General features: G+C 40.5%; 1 long non-coding RNA gene across 1 annotated transcript; it reads left to right on the top strand.

Annotated features, from left to right (window-relative positions):
• Positions 1-775: 775 nt before the first annotated feature.
• 4930568E12Rik (RIKEN cDNA 4930568E12 gene) lies at positions 776-15,364 on the top strand. Its single transcript, NR_040755.1, has 4 exons — positions 776-894; positions 9,365-9,488; positions 11,362-11,574; positions 15,040-15,364. It is a non-coding gene; the product is annotated as an RIKEN cDNA 4930568E12 gene (long non-coding RNA).
• Positions 15,365-16,985: the final 1,621 nt, after the last annotated feature.

Raw genomic sequence — 16,985 nt, 5'->3', positions numbered from 1 at the left:
ATTAAAAACAATGACTTCATGAAATTCTCAGGCAAATGGCTGGATCTAGAAAATATCATCCTGAGTGAGGTAACTCAGTCACAAAAGACCACACATGGTACATACTTACTGATAAGTGGGTATTAGTCGACTTATTTCTGATTGGTTAATAATGATGCCTACATCCTATAGTTGGGCAGAATTGAGATATGTGCTTGGTGTTACTGGTCTGGAGGTTGGAGGAAACAATGAGAAGGGGAGGAAGAGAGGAGAAAGATTCCATGAGTTAGGAGTTGAGAAACATTTCCCTGAGGGTTAGCCAATTGGAATTAAGACCAGTCTGAATGAAAAATAGTAATAACTTGGGGTTATTGATAGTAAAATAGATTTTAATATCACAGAGGGTAGATATCTACTTACCTCTTGTGCTGATTAAGGCTTACTATAAATATAACAGTGAATGTTTTTTATCAAGGAACTAGATGGTGAACGGTGGGATAGAAACCCTGGATTGAGATTAAATGTATTCGACAATACCTTTTATTCTTTCCTTGCTTTGTGGTCACCATTGTGAGGAGCCGCCCTCACAGTCGCCGTTACAAGATGGCGCTGACATCCGTTGCTCGTAGTACGATGTGCGCAGGCGTCAGGGTATCTTTCCATTACCTGAGCCCTGCCTCTCTCGTGACGTTATCTGGCTGAAGGTGGGCAGCCAATCCCGGTGGTGCACGTCTCCAACTGTACTTCTAACCGTACTTCGCAGCCTATATAAGGGAGGGGTTTTCTGCTCTCTGGCTCTCCTCTCCTGAAGCTGATCATCTATCTCTTAAGATGTATTAAAGCTTTACTGCAGAAGGATCCGAGTGGCCTGCGTGCGTTTTGCTGGTGAGACGGTAGCATGGGTCACACCATGATGTGAGTAGCTTTGCTTGGCTGTGCTTTCCACAGTGATGCTACAGCCTCTCCACAGAATGAGTGCAAACTTACTAGCACATACATTAACTCACAGATAAGGCTTACTTGCTCTCATGCCTTTAGAGGTGTGGCAGTCCATGATCAAAGTCCATTCATATCATAGCAGGAACTTTTGACATAGCAAAAGATTTGGCCAGGATACAAATAGAGAAAGGAGGGGCCTGGAGTGCCACTTCTTTCTGATTCACTTAAACACTCAATTATTTAAGATCTTTCTATGTGGCACCTCCTGAATTGGTTATACTAAACCAATTCTCAATAATGCTGTGGACCAGGGGTGGAGCCTTTAACACAGAGACCTATGTGGAAGATTGAGCCAGATATGGTTGTTTATGAGCCCCTTTCCTTTGAACACTCAGATAGTCTTTTTTTCCCTACTTTTCAAACTACAAGGAAGTACTAATTTTACTGCACATTTATAGTATTGGCCCTTTATATATTATAAAAGTGTTTTTAAAGGGATGACTATTTATGTATTAAGTTTATGCTTGTATGCTCGTGCAGACACATTCATGCATGTAGTTCTTAGAGACAGAATTTGCCTTTTGATCTTGACTGGAAGTCTTGTTTTTTAAAAACTATATTCAAGAGATAATAATATTTTCCTGATAGACTTATTGCTAGTCTTAAATAACGTAAGGCATGCAGAGTGCTTTGCAAGGTGCCTGGCATATAAAACATCTCAATAAACGTCACAGAACACTTTCCTGTGAAATAGGGTCACTCACTCTAGTACTGCAGAGTAGCAGAAAACAAACACACAAAGAAATAAAAATTGCATCCAGTTCTGAAATCTGCATTTATGGTAGTTAATTTTGAGACAGCCTCTTTGTGCAGGTACATAAAGTATAGGGTGGGGCTGAGTTCTTGCTTTGTCCTGTTAATGAGTGAGTGAAAAAATATTACTTGACAAATGTAGAGTGCACTCCCCTGAGTACTGCAGGGTGTCTTCACCAGAGTAGATGTGACTGCTTGTAAGAGACACTCAAGACCACTTCTATGGACTGTTCATGTTGTCTCATAAAATGAGGGGTGGGGAGGGTTACTAACCCTCACTTGAGTGTCTAGGTGGTCTCTTCTCCACCCCCAGCAGCCTGTATGTGATTCTGCACTAAGGACACATGATAGCCATACGGTCTTGGCAGTACCAGAATATATGGCAGGTAGAAGGTGACCTGAAGTGGGGAAGCCATCAGTGCAGCTATAATAAAGTTGTCAACACATATGCTGGGGTGAGGCTTTGCCATGGTGTTACCATCTGTGTTTCTCTAAGTAAATTCTTGCCTGTGCTCTGGAAACAAGACCAGCAAATTATGGCTTTGCTAAGATGTTCCTTGACTGAGTGTGCTTCATTGACATGAACACAACCATGTCAACTGTCCCAATGTCTTACAGCCATGGGAATAGCAAAGACTTACCACGGTCCAGTCCAGGTAATTGGAAAAGCCTTCCTCTCTCATTCACTTATGATGATTGACAGTGCTTACAGAAACCATCAACCATAGCTTCCCTTCAGAATGGCCACAGCCAGAGGCTACAGACCCTACCAAGTTTAGACAAACCTGACTTCTCCTTCAATGATATACAAGAAACTCTCCTCAATTCAAATGTATAAAATAAATGTGACAAGTTTCTGAGTTGCAGCAGCAGCAGCAGTAGCAATGGCTATCCTCCATCAGAGAGGACAGCTTATCCAGTATCAGCATTTCATTACATGTGTTGGTGTGTCTGACCTTTCTTCATTCCCTGCTTGTTCTAGTTAGGTCAATCCCTGAGGTTTTACAGAGAATGGCATATGGAATTTGCAAACAAAATAGGCATCTGGGTACACTGAAATTTCTTCATTGTGCTTCCTGGGATCCCTGCACATCCCTGGAAGTATTGCAGTGGACATCAGATTATGTTACCAGTTTTGTGTTCTAACTGTGGAACAGTTACAGGCTTGGTTGGGGATGGATAAGTTTGCTTCCACTCACTCACCTTGGATTATCACACATAATGCTTTTCATTAGAGAAAAAGCATTTGAGATACTGTAGCAGTGTGTGATTTTAAAAAATGTTTTCCAACCTTGATCCATGTAAACCGTGTCTTCCAGCTTAGCCACATTTAGCTTGATCTCGGCAATGTGATACATCCAGAGATTCTAAATTTGAGGAAAGACTTCCTCCTTACATTTTTATGTTCATTGTACATTGCTCATATGTACATTGAACATTGAGCGGCCCTTTGTATGTGCATCTGTCTCTGTATATTACTTTCCTATCTCTGGTTGAGCATTACTTTCATAGATGAGTTTCTTGTCAATTCTTCCCTGTCACCGTTGATGGCATTCCCCCTTCTCCAACTTTAACTTTTCGTGATGGTCAGTGACATGAGGAGCCACCTGCAAACAGGTGGTGTAGGATGTCTTCACTTCTCTCAACTTACAATTATCACTGTGTTTGTTTTTATAGCTTGGAGCAAGCCTGCTTCTCTTAGCAACTTAGTTGTCTTAACTACACATATGCCATGTCTGTAGTGTCTGTGTAGCAGTATTTCACATTTACTATGTCTAGGGCTTGAGGAAGAAATGGCATTTTACAGCAACAGGAAATGAATTCTGCAGAACTGGCAGGGACTCAGCACTGTAGAGGAAAACCAAGTACAACAGCTATTGGGATCTCACACATAATAGGAGAAAACTATCTGCTGAAATAAGACCTTTAAGGGGTGTACTGGCTTGTTTTGTGTGTCAACTTGACACAAGCTGGAGTTATCACAGAGAAAGGAGCTTCAGTTGGGGAAGTGCCTCCATGAGATCCAGCTGTGGGGTATTTTCTCAATTAGTGATCAAGTGGGGAGGGCCCCTTGTGGGTGGGACCATCTCTGGGCTCGTAGTCTTGGCTTCTATAAGAAAGCAAGCTGAGCAAGCCAGAGGAAGAAAGCCAGTAAGAAACATCCCTCTTTGGCCTCTGCATCAGCTCCTGCTTCCTGACCTGCTTGAGTTCCAGTCCTGACATCCTTCAGTGATGAACAGCCATGTGAAAATGTAAGCTGAATAAACCCTTTCCTCCCCAACTGTTTCTTGGACATGATGTTTGTGCAGGAATAGAAACCCTGACTAAGACAAGGGGTAAGAAGAAAATGAGAAATATCAAGATGAATGCATCTGCTGAACACAGATCTTCCTTAGGGCATCGAGAGTGGTCCATGAGGACAGAGTTCTGCATTCCATTTTTAAAAATTGGCTTTATTTTGCTTTCTCTAGAACAAACTTTTGTCCCTTTATAACAGTATTTTCAAAACATAATGTTAGAAAAGAATTGATCTTGATTAATATTTTTATATGTGTGGCAAGTGTCCTCAGAGATGTGAGAACACAGATGTTATTGATCTTGACAGCATCTTTCAAAGTTCACAGGTTTAATGCCTTGGCACATGGATGCTGCAAAGAGGGCTGTACATGGCCAGAAAGACTAAGTAACCATCCAATGTCCCCTGACCTTCAGTCAAAATAATGCCTGGGCTGCATAAGCAGCAGTCTTTTGCAAGTTTGGTTGATTTTCTGAATAATAACAGACAGATTTTTTATCTGGTCTTACTTAATTTTTGCTGAAGAATTGGTTTGTACAAAGCTTGCCCAAACAAGCTCCACTTCCTGAAGCTATGATTGCACACCAATATATCTCCAATATGATGACCTTGAAGGGGAGTCATGACAAGATTTGTAGGGAGAAGAAAAGTTGTTAAAAAACAGACCTTTTAAGGGTTACAGCCTGCTTGAGAAAGAGGTCCCTAGCACTTTGGAGTTGATATGTAGAACCAGGAAATGACAGATCTACAGGCAGTTCATAGTGTACTTCAGTCTCAAAACAAGGAATATAAAAGGAGAGGGGGGGAGGAGAGGGAGAGGGAGAGGGAGAGCGAGAGGGAGAGGGAGAGGGAGAGGGAGAGGGAGAGGGAGAAGGAGAGGGAGAGAGAGAGAGAGAGAGAGAGAGAGAGAGAGAGAGAGAGAGGGAGAGAGAGAGAGGGAGAGAGAGAGAAAGAGAGAGAGAGAATATATTGAAAGACAGTGAGAAAGGGTTTTGGGGGCATGAGGTGTTTATTCTACACAGTGCAAGACTCTTGCAACAGAACTAAAGTTTAAAAGGAAGTTTACTCTCTGAGAACAGCAAATAATTATTCTGGAAAACTGGGGTTTACTGTTTACAGTGTTATAAAAATTAAAAATAAATCTGTGCTGTCACAAGGCTTGACTGATAGAAATTTGGGGATTCTCAATTGGTGGGAATTGTACTGTACCCTGAGAATGGACGTCAGCATAGGGCAGGACTGAGGGGTAATTACAGAAGGGCAGGGAACTTGATTTAGAGCCTGAATATTCAGGTTGGGATGAAAGCCTTAGTAATTTCTAACTATATATTCACTTTAGAAAAGCTAATTAATGTAATAGAGTCTTAATCTCACCCAGCAAAAATGTGATGTCTATCTTTCCTTTCAAGGTTGACTGTCAACTCCATTAGGAAAAATGGCCATTTGAGTCTGGCAACTTCGTTTTTCTCTCCTGCTGATGTCATACTTGCCTCCTGAATTCATTATCCACACTATAAGGCACTGTGATAATTACTTCTTCACATGTGCTCAACACCTCTTTTCCTGATCTTCAAATGCATCTGGCAGACCCAATATTCCCACAACCCCCAGTCTCCATATACACTCCTGAGTCTGAAGGGAGTTGTAACATAAAAATCAAAGTGGCTTTACAGCCAGCATTTCCAAGGAGATGTTGAGCACTCCATGCTAAAAATTTACCTGAAGGAGATGTCTTGGAGCCCCGTATCTTCCTTTATCCTTCCTTGTTTTGTTCTCTCTCTGATTCTGTTTCACAGAGAGGGTGGAGGATAAGGAAACTAGAAGGAAGATCCAAGCAAGGTTGTTTGAATCTCACTTAGAAGGGGGGAGCAAAATAGTCATGTGTGGAGAATGGAGGGAAGGATCTGGGTGGGAAAGGGGAGGAAGAGAGGAATGTAGGGGCCCGATCAGGTGTGGAGAGAGACAAGAGAGAAGTCAAGAGGAACAGGGTAATGAATGGAATTTGTCAGTTACTGGTTTGTGTTGGCAGGGTTGGAGAGAGTCTCTAGAAAGTCTTGGATACCTGTGATGGGAGAGGGTCCTAGAAGTCAATGTGGGTGACCTTAGCTCAGATGTATAACAGTGGGGACTTGGAAACTGAAAAGACCCCCCTCCTGTAGCCAGGCAGGACCCCCAGTGGAGAGATAAGAACCCTAACCCACCTACAATTTTTTGACTCCAAATTTGTCCTGTCTAAAAGAAATGCAAGGACAAAATAGAGCAGAGACTAAAGGAATGTCCAACCAGTAACCAGCCCAACTGAAACCCATTCCATGGACAAGCACCCAATTCCTGACACTATTAATCATCTCTGTCAAACTTGCAGACAGTAGCCTAGTATAACCGTCATCTGAGTAGCTCTACCCAGCAGCTGATGAAATCAGGTCCAGACACTCACAGGCAAACATTGGATGGAGGTTGAGGACCCTTATGGAAGAGTTGGGGGAGGGATTGAAGACCCTGAAGGGTAGATAGTAACCCCACAGGAAGATGAACAGAGTCAACTAACATTAACCCCTTGCAGCTCTCAGAGACTGAGCCATCAACCAAAAAGCATACATTGACTGGACTGAAGCCCCCAGCACATAGGTAGCAGACATACAGCTCAGTCTCCTTGTGGGTCCCCCAACAGCTGGAGTGGAGGCTTTCCCCTAAAGCTGTAGCCTGTCTGTGGTATCTGTTCCCCAACAGGGCTGCCTTGTCTGGCTTCAGTGGAAGAAGATGCTCCTAATCCTGTAGAGATACAGGATGTATCACCTTGATATACCAGGGTGTGTGTGGGATACGCAGAGGGGCCCTCCTTCTCAGAGGGGAGTGTGAGGAGGAGTGGGATGAAGGACTCTGTGAGGGGGAAACCGGAGAAGGGTAGTATTTGGGATGTAAATTAATTGATTAGTTAAAAAAACCCAAATTATCAGAAATAGAAATCATCCATTATACACAATGCATATCACATTCCTCTTGCACAAAGTAATGATGGAATTGATCAGCTATATATAGGAAATGCTAGAAGCTTCATATTTTCATCAAAATTGCCAAGTTAACAACAAATATTTAAAGGAATGGGTTTTTTTTTTCTACCACTTGGCAACAAGCCAAGGAAAGTATAAGGGAATGTTCTACTTGTTCTATATATAACCAAACCCCATTACCTGCAGGAACTAACCCTAAAGGTATCCAAAGGAATTAAATTTGCCAAGTGGATATGTTTCATTTTTCAGAGTTTGGTAAACCATGTATAATACTATAGACACATACTAAGGATTTCAATGGACAACTACTTTAAGTTCTAAAAAAGCTGATTCTGCAATTATACATATATTAGAATTTATGGAAATTATGGTAATATCTGTACAAATTAGGACTGACAATGCTCCAGTAAAATGAAGCAGATTTTTACATATTATAATTAAAACATATTGCAGGTATACCTCACAATCCTATAGAACAAATAGTTGTGAAGGTATCCAATCATACTTTAAAAGAGCAGAAAGGGCAACAAAAGTTCCCCAGAGATAGATCACATAGTGCTTTATTGACTTTAAATTTCTTGAATTCTGATAAACAAAACGTAACTTCAGCTGATAGACATTGGTCTATGGAAGCATCTGCTGTACTCTACCAGTCTGTTTATATTCAGGATGACCTAACCTCAGAACGAAGGCATGGAATGTTGAGGCTGAGGAAGGGGTTTTGTATACATGAGAAAAGATATGATGGGGGAGACCCCAGAGAGATCTTGGCTGATCCTGGCTGCATATGGAAGAAGGAAATCGGTAGAACTGACAAGACATGTACTTGAGAACAGCTCTGAGCCTGACTGAGACATGAAAATGTCTCCATCCAGACCTCAGCTATGCATAGCCAATAAATCATGTTGGCTCCAGAGTCCTCGTGACTTATTAATACATGTCATCCTTTCATATGGTATAGACAGGGATTTATATTGCAGTTTAGCTTCACAGACCAAACTAGAATTAGAAAGACAAACGTCTTCCACCTGCTCAAACGAAGACCAAAGACTCATCTCTAACCAGTCTATGCACTTTGCGCATTCCAAGCATATGTTATTGCAGACATGTATATTACTTGTCAGAGTTTACATGTTTACAGAACTTACGGCCTGAACACTGAGGAGGTGTCCTTGACTAGAGTCAATCGCCAGGACACTGGATGGTGAGATATATTTATCTCAGCATCCAGCTTGATCTAGCCACAGACGGCCTCAGCTGCTGTTTCATCAAAACCTGCTTCTAGAACAATTTCAAAGCAGCTAGCTCACCTGGTCCATCCTGACAGCCTGTTCCAATCAGGACTTCATTTAAACCTGCATTTTAAAAATATTATTTAGAGACTGGATGACAAATTTTGCAGCTGGTTCTTTTAATACTTGACCAGTTCCCATTTTTTTTTTTGCTCCCGCCCAAAACCAAACAAACAATGACAACAACAACAAAAGCTTGTCCAAAATCAACAGGAAGCAATTTTTAAAAATGACATCCATTCCTGGTAGGAGGGATAGATAGTTTTGTGGTCAGTCAGTAGATTATGGATGTTCATTGTTGCTTAATAGAGTTTGTTTGACGTTGCTAATGGTCTAGATTAGGAAGAAAACAAAGTATAGTAGGTCAGACTCAAGGATTTCTCTGTTTTTCTATCATTCTTTGTAGGAGAAGGGTTGAAAATAAGCATAAGGGAATATAAGCATAATTTAGGAATAACAGAAATGTGGGTAGATTATTGAATCTACATAGAGCTACTATTTGCCAAAAATCTTACATTGATATAGATCTTTGTATATTAATACAAAATTAAAATTATATTTGCATGCAACATATTAGGTATATATGTTTCAACTCTTGTATAAGGTGTTGGACCTACACAACTCATTTTAAAATGCTGATTAGCTCCAGTCCTTTTATAAGCTGCTATCACAAACTTTCCAGTATAATTAAGAAATGCAACTTAATAATCTGCCAACCAAACTCATGGTCATGTCAGATAACAGTCTAGTTATTCACAGAAATATGCTTTCTAGGTTTAACATATAGTAAATAGCTAGAGACAAGCAATGTTTGCCAATTCAGATTTACAAGATGTCTCCAGAGCTTTAATCATGAAGGTATATGTTGAACCAAACTTTCACCTGTGTGACGAAACCCACTTGGTTGTGATGCACAATCTTCTTAGTGTGATCTTGAATACTGTTTGCAAGTATTTTAGTGAGAACTTTTGCATCTACGTTCATCAGGAAAATTCCTCTATAGTTTCTTTTTTGTTGTCTTTATCTGGTTTTAGTATCAGGATAATAGTGGATGTGAAGTGCCAGAGACCAGCTCCAGTTGCAAGGTTCAGGTCCTGAGACAGGGAAGGGGTGAAGACACTGAAGGGGTGAAGACACTGAGCACCTGCTGACTTTCAAGTAAGTGGCCCTGAATAGCTCTAGCCATCTCTATTTATACAGTCACAACCCTGATCACAGGAGCAGTGATATTATTATTTTACTAAAGAAATCATAGTTCCAGCATTATAAAGCTCCAGCATTACAAAAGCCCCAATAGTTTCCCTCCCTCTTTACCTCCTCCCGCTGGGTCAATTATCTCATAATCTTATTTTCACTATAAAGTACAATTACAGCATGGCAAAAATAAATGTCTAACTGGGCATGTCCTGCAGATATGAGCATATCTCCAGCTGGTAGAAGATATGGTTACTTAGTTATGCAAGGTGAGAGACAGATTGAACATTTGTGGGTGTAAGTCCAGTTATCACATAACACCTGTCTGTCATAATACTTTTAAAATTGCAGACAGAGGCATATTTACTGTACCAAGTAACCTTTCTTGATATGCACGATGATATTTCAAAGAATCATTTTAAACCTATATTGATCAGACACAGCTTTCTTACTTTCTAAGCCTCTGTTGATCAGACATAGTTTCTTCATTTGCGACTGTGGCTGCTTCTCTAGAGACGTAATTACATGATTTCAAATACCCAGGATTAATGGTCACTTCTGGAGGGCAGATAGAGACAGAACGAGGAAAGAAGGAAGAATACCTCTCGAACGAGTATTGAGAAAGACATAGAGTCACCCACAGGGCTTTCATTCTGCATGATCCTGGCCTTGCCTGTGACTGACAAAGTGTACTAAATTTTGCTATGAGCATAGAGAAAGCAAGAATAGCCTGTAGCACACGTGATCTAGGGAGTAAGAATACAGGCCACCACATTCACCACAGGTCCTTGCCAAGTGGGAAGGGGTCTCCATGGCCTTGTTCTAGTAGAGCCCTAACAGTGAAGCACGCAGATGCTGTTTCCTGCAGATGCTGCATGGTCACTGCCATTGAAGAATTTTATGGCATTAATCTTGTGAGACAAATTGAGAAGTGATGGTATTAGACAATCCTTAAAAGTGTGATAGAATTATGCAGTGACTCTGCGATCCAGGCTTTCATATGTGGGAAGATTTTTGATTACAACCTCAGTTTCCTTCTTTGTAATATTTCTGTTTTAGTTTCCTTTCTTCTTTTTTTGTATCTTTTGGCTTTAATTTTGTTAGCTCATGTACATTTAGAAGTTCATAGATTTCGTCTAGGTTTCATAGCTTTTTGGATTTTAAATGTTTAAAGCATTCTCTAGTGATGCTCTGACTTTCACTGGGGTCTGTTGTGTTAGGGAAGTCCTGCTTTTGTCGTGTATATTGGGGGTCCTAAATGCCTCTGTTCATTTTCTAGGTTTGGGAAGTTTTCCACTGTAACTTTAATAAATAATCCATTTCTTTTTGTGTTCATCTCAGTTTTCTTTTCTACCATCTTTTTATGCTTTCCTTATGGAGTACAGCCCCTGACAGGAAGTCCTTGACTATCAAGGCTACCAAAGTCAGTGTATTTTATAGAGAAAGTAGGGATATAGATGGATATTTAATGAGGCTTGTTCCTGCCTAGGTCTTCTACAGGTAAGAAATCACTGCCTAGCACATTACTGAATGTCTACTATGAGTGAGGTATTGTGGTGAACACATAGTAGTGTACAAATGATATTCCTGGAAAAAAAAATCCAATTTAGTTGGAAGATAAGATGGAACAATCTTTTGTACTTAAACATTTAAGAGATTATGCATCTTGATCCAAATGGGTAAAATCATTACTCTATGGTTCAGAAGGGGAGCATATTTGGTTGTCTGGGGATGTCAGATAAGCTTTGTGTACTCATTTCTCACACACAAGGAGACATTTGACATAACACTCAATTCTATAGATCAAAGCTGATGCCTTTTAAAATTGTTTATGAAGCAGCTGACGTGGGAGACGAAGAACCTGTAAGCAGCGATAACACATGAAGGATTAGAACTCAGGATCCCATGATCTTCAGAAGGAAAAGACTTATGAGAATCATCAAGATAAAATAGAAACATACAGAAGGAAACAGACAGCTTTACCGATGGATGAACCATAAATGTGCTCTCAGGTGGTTGAGAGATATTGCTGATGTCTGTTCATAGCAAGGTAGGGTTTGAATAAATCAGGAGGGAAAAGTGATAATGGCCACATCAAAAGTAAAAAACAAGTGTGCCCTTATTGTAAGTCAAGAGCTACAAATTAATAGCCTGAATGTTCATACTAAGAAGATAATGTCATCCACTGAGAAACTGTCTTTTGTTATTTTTCATAAGCCCAGGAATGATAATACTCAAAGCCCATGCTAGATCTGTAGTTGATTCTCTTTACCAGTTACTTACTCTGTTCAGTAAGAGCTTGGAGGAAGGGGAACTGACCAGGCCGGGGATCCTTTTAATATATTTAACATGCTTGAAGGTACATAGAGGCTCATGGTCAGTTCATCTATTTGGGTCATTTAATATCTTGGTAGTAATGAAAGCCATGTGACAGAGCAGCTTGGAAAGTACTCAGCACACATTTCCTGTGTCTGTTAGGATTTCTATTGCTGTGAAGAGACACCATGACTACGGCAACTCTTCCCCCCCCCCCCCCCCGGCATCTCTTATAAAGGAAAACAATTAATTGGGACTGGTTTACAGTTCAGAGGTTTCACCCATTATTGTCATAGTGAGAAGGCATGGCATATGCAGACAGACATGGTGCTGGAGCTGAGAGTTTGACATCTTGATCTCCAGAAATAGACTGAGACACATTAAGCCTAGCTTGAGCATCTGAGAGCTCAAAGTTGCCCTCACAGAGACACATTTCCTCCAACAAAGCCACACACCTATTCCAGCAAGACTTCATGTCCTAAAAGTGTCTCTCCTTATGGTCCAAATATTTAAGCACATGGGGCTATTTGTGTACAAACCACTACTTTGTGTGAAGCATGAAGAGAGGATTGAGTTCTATGCTAACTGCTGAGTGGGTAGGGGAGCAGGGCAGGGGGAGGGTATAAGGGACTTTTGGGATAGCATTTGAAATGTAAATGAAGAAAACATCTAATAAAAAATTGAAAAAAAAAAAGAATTCTCAATGAACATAATAGAAGAAATCCAGTCTTGCTTGGACTGCTAAAACACAGACATGTTAATGAAGGAACCAAAATGGAACCTGTATGAGCAGAAATTGGGCATAATTTTATGCTTTCTGTATCATTACATACCAAAAAAATCAAACTTTCTTAAGGACAGACACTTGCAATGAGTTTAGATATCCAGAGGATATGTTAGGAATGTGCTTATGGAAGATGAATGGGAGGTAGCAGGAGCAGACTCCTGACTCTAGTATAGATATGGGGGCTAAAATGGACAGAAGGGGTGACTGGGTGCATGGCCACAGATGGAAGATTTGCTCTGGATTTTAGATATCCTCAAGAGAAGCCTCCAGACCAGATCTCATTCTGTTCTGAGTAGCAAATTAACTCCTGCTCTAGTCCCTGCTGTGCACAATCACTGGGGGCAGCTGTCAGAGGAGCCATGGCCATAGGTGTAAAGTGGTGGTGGCTGGACTGGTGTCTGTCTGTGAACAAGGATTTCCATTGCCCTTAGAGAGACTTGAGCAAGTCACCATTGCTCGTGTTATCTGACTCAATATAAAAATTCTCTGCTCTCAACTAGGAAATAAAGGTTTCCTGAGTAAGAACTGGAGAGTTTTGACCTATTTTGATTGTTTCAAATCCTTTCTACTCCAAGCTGGATCTACCTGCTACCAACTGGACTTTCTTCTGTGCTTCATGCAGTGGTTGATATTAGAGACAGATTCATTTGTGTGTGTGTGTCAGTGAATGTGTGTGTATGTTTGTGGTTGATATTAGAGACAGATGTGTGTGTGTGTATGTGTGTGTGTGATACAAGAGAAAGATTTATTTGTGAGTAAGTATGTGGAGAGAGAGAGAGAGAGAGACAGAGAGAGAGAGAGAGAGAGAGAGAGAGAGAGAGAGAGAGAGAGAGAGAGAGAGAGAGAACAGATTACTGGTACATATAACCACTACTAGCTTAAAGACAGACTATAGCTGCAGATTTCCACATAAACAAAAAGCCCTTAACATACTTTCTTGATTTTTTTTCGAATTAGGTTTCTTTCTGTAGCCTATATACAGCAAGGTCCAGTAGGAGAAGGACTGAGACTTTATCATTCTAAAATGTTTCCTTTGTAAGAATAAATACAGCAACCCCCCCCCTAAAGTCACAGATAGTTGCCAAGACAGTGGCCACAGGTGGAGATTCAGATGTGTAGTGTATTGTTTGGAACACCATGCTTGGTTGGGAATGAGATACGAGTCTCTGGCTGCCTCTATCTTTGCTTTTTGTCCTGAGGTACTTAGCACAAGTAGCAACATGGCATTGGTTTGGAGATGCCAGACTGTTGGAGAGAAACTATTTCCATTGCTGTGAGGAAAGACATTGGCAGGTGTGTATCCTGAATAAATAAAGAAGCTGGGAATTGCACACCTGGACCCAGAGAGCAGCACTGTGGAGGAGACCTGCTGGGGTGTAGGCTGATTACCAGAGTGCTTGTGAATTGCTCTGACACCACTGGTGAAAGGATTGTGGCTAAGTTCATGTCCTTCTCTAAGCCACTTCACCAGTTCCCTCCAGCTTTGCCTGGATTTGTGTATGAATTACATTTCCTCCTAGTTAGGAATTTTTTTTCTTGGTGTGTGACTCATCCAGGCTTGAGAAACACTGTGGTGTAGTAATGCTAGGTTTGGGTAAAGTATCTTTCTCCTGCAAGACCCAGTGGTTCATTAATTTATCTCCAGTTACCATGTGATGGTCTGGAGGACACAGATTCAGAGAGAAAGAAAACATGTCGTCACATTTGAAGTACAATTGATCAAACAGCCAGCTATCACCCTGGTTAGATAACTTCTAACCCAGACAACAAATGCTGACCCATGCAGAATCTAGATGATCAAATTACAGAACATTTAAAAGTTTCCCATTTCTGTAGCTTTGAGGAAACCTGGAAAATTCTGCTCAGCAATATCATTTATCATGCACCAAGTGCTTATCACATTAAAATACTAGAGATTAATGTTAACATAGCAAAATACAGATGTAGGTTAGGTGAGGTATAGATGCAGGAAGGAAGCCTCAGAGAGTTTAAAATTATTAAGGTAAAATATGACATGCTTTAATAATTTTACCTTAATATATATATATCTAAAATTAAATATTTACAGTAGGCAACTGCTGTCCTACTTCAATAGCCATAGTAAATGAGTGCTAGCAGAAGTATACGAACTATAGAATTTGGTTTCTAAGGTTTAATTACCATTACTTGGTACTGCAAAAGCACTGTGGTTCTTGCACATTACAGGAATTACAGCTGTGTCAATTCTGTGTATTAATTGATAGTCTAGGTAGACTGACTGACCTCCGAGTGTACTGTTTTACTACTCTTCCACAAGTGATTCCTCCCTTCCGCCTTAACGAGGTAATAATCTACATAGCTCTTGTTCGGTGCCTTGATACTAGACAATATTAGACTCTTAAAATGACAAGTACAACCTTTCTTTTGATGTAGGTTATAGAGTACTGAGATTTGAAAGAAAGCATCAAGAAATTGCAACATGAATGATGGATGAAGTAAATCAAGATGGATTAACAGCTGTGGTATATATAGCTGTGAGCATTGCAAAGCATCATGCAAGCACAGGCAGAGCACACTTGGAACTGGAAAGAGGAAGACTGGAGAGCTACACAGATCTCCAAGGACTTTAACTTTTCAGTCCTTTGTTCATTGTGATGGCTTTTAGGCCTCTACCAAAGCTCTGCTTTTATTTTGAGAACTCTCTTTCCTTCAATCTTTTAACATCCCTTTATCAATTTAAATAAAACACATCTTGTTTATTTTGTCTGCTTACACTATTGCCTTTCTCTTTTCCCACTAACCTGAAAATTGTTTGAGGGATGATATCTTCACTTGCCATTCGGAGGCCACTGTGCTTATGATGATGGCTCAGCATACAATGTCCATAGACAGTAAAGTTGGAGGGAGAAGCACAGTTATCCATTCAGAGTAGACCTTAGAACTTACTTCCTTTTTGTAAAGAAAATAATGTATTGTATGGATGTAAACCTGCCAGTTTAAAAAAAAACTCTGAATAAGGTCCAACTAAGTAGTCCAAGTAGGAACTGGGGAGGAGGTATGGTATGTGAAGCAGTCAGAGGATGGATGGGTATGTGTGTGGAGAATGGAATATAGAGTGTAAAAAAGAAATTAATTTAAAAAAACTATTGCTTATGGGAAATGGGACATTTGAGAGGCAGAAAGTATTCTAGGATAGAGCCAGGCTTGGGAAGTTCATCTGGGAAGATGTGACAAGATGGGAACATGGTACCCGAGCACAGGTAGTCATTCACATGGCAGAATACAGATTAGACCAAATGGTTTACAATAAGTTGTGACCAAGTCAGAGAAGAACCTAGCTATATGGTCAAGTTATTCATAAATATATTTGAGTTTGAGTCTTATTTCTGGGAACATGGGGCTGGAAGGGAGAAGCAGGACCAGGCTGGAAGGGAGAAGCAGGACCAAACATCTCATCTATACCATTTTCTTTTTCTTTCTTTCTTTCTTTCTTTCTTTCTTTCTTTCTTTCTTTCTTTCTTTCTTCCTTTCTTTTCCTTTCTTTTCCTTTCTTTCTTTCCTTTCTTTCTTTCCTTTCTTTCTTTCCTTTCTTTCTTTCCTTTCTTTCTTTCCTTCCTTCCTTCCTCTCTCTCTCTCTCTCTCTCTCTCTCTTTCTTTCTGTTGTTCAATAATTTATTTTATTTACTTTATGTCACAATCACAGCCCCTCTTCTCCCAGTCTTCCAACCACAAATACCCCCCATTACTCCCTCTTCTTCTCCCCAGAGACGGGGAAGACCCCCCTCAATGACTGTCACCCCACCCTGGGACATCTAGACCCAGCATGACTAGGGATATCCTCTCTGAATAATGTCCAACTAAGTAGTCCAAGTAGGGTAACAGGATCCAGTGGCATGGAACAAGTGTAAGAAAGAGCCTCTGCTCCACTTGTGAGGGCAGCCACATGAAGACCAAGCTGCACATTTGCTATAAATGTGTAGAGGGTGTATGTCAAGCTTCTGCATGTTTTTTTTTTGTTGGTGAGCCCTCATGGGACCAAGTTAGTTGACTCTATAGGTCTTCTTGTAGTGTCCTTGTCCTGTCCAGCTTGCTCAATTCTGTTCCCCAATCTTACACTAGACTCCACGAACTCTGCATGATGTTTGTAGGTTTCTTTCTGCAAATTTTTCCCACCACTGCTGGTGGTGTTTATTGCTTATAGGAGTTCTGGGGTCACTTATGTAATACTGCCAATCATCTTCAAATAGCAATTCTTTGATTTCTTTCTTTTTATTTATTTATTTATTTATTTATTTGATTTTTTATTAGATATTTTGTTTATATACATTTTAAATACTATCCCAAAAGTTCCCTATACCCTCCCCCCCACCCTGCTCCCC

Source organism: Mus musculus, chromosome 9, assembly GCF_000001635.26.
Source record: "Mus musculus strain C57BL/6J chromosome 9, GRCm38.p6 C57BL/6J".
NCBI classification, from domain to species: Eukaryota; Metazoa; Chordata; class Mammalia; order Rodentia; family Muridae; genus Mus; species Mus musculus.
This window is presented reverse-complemented; position numbering and strand designations above follow the sequence as displayed.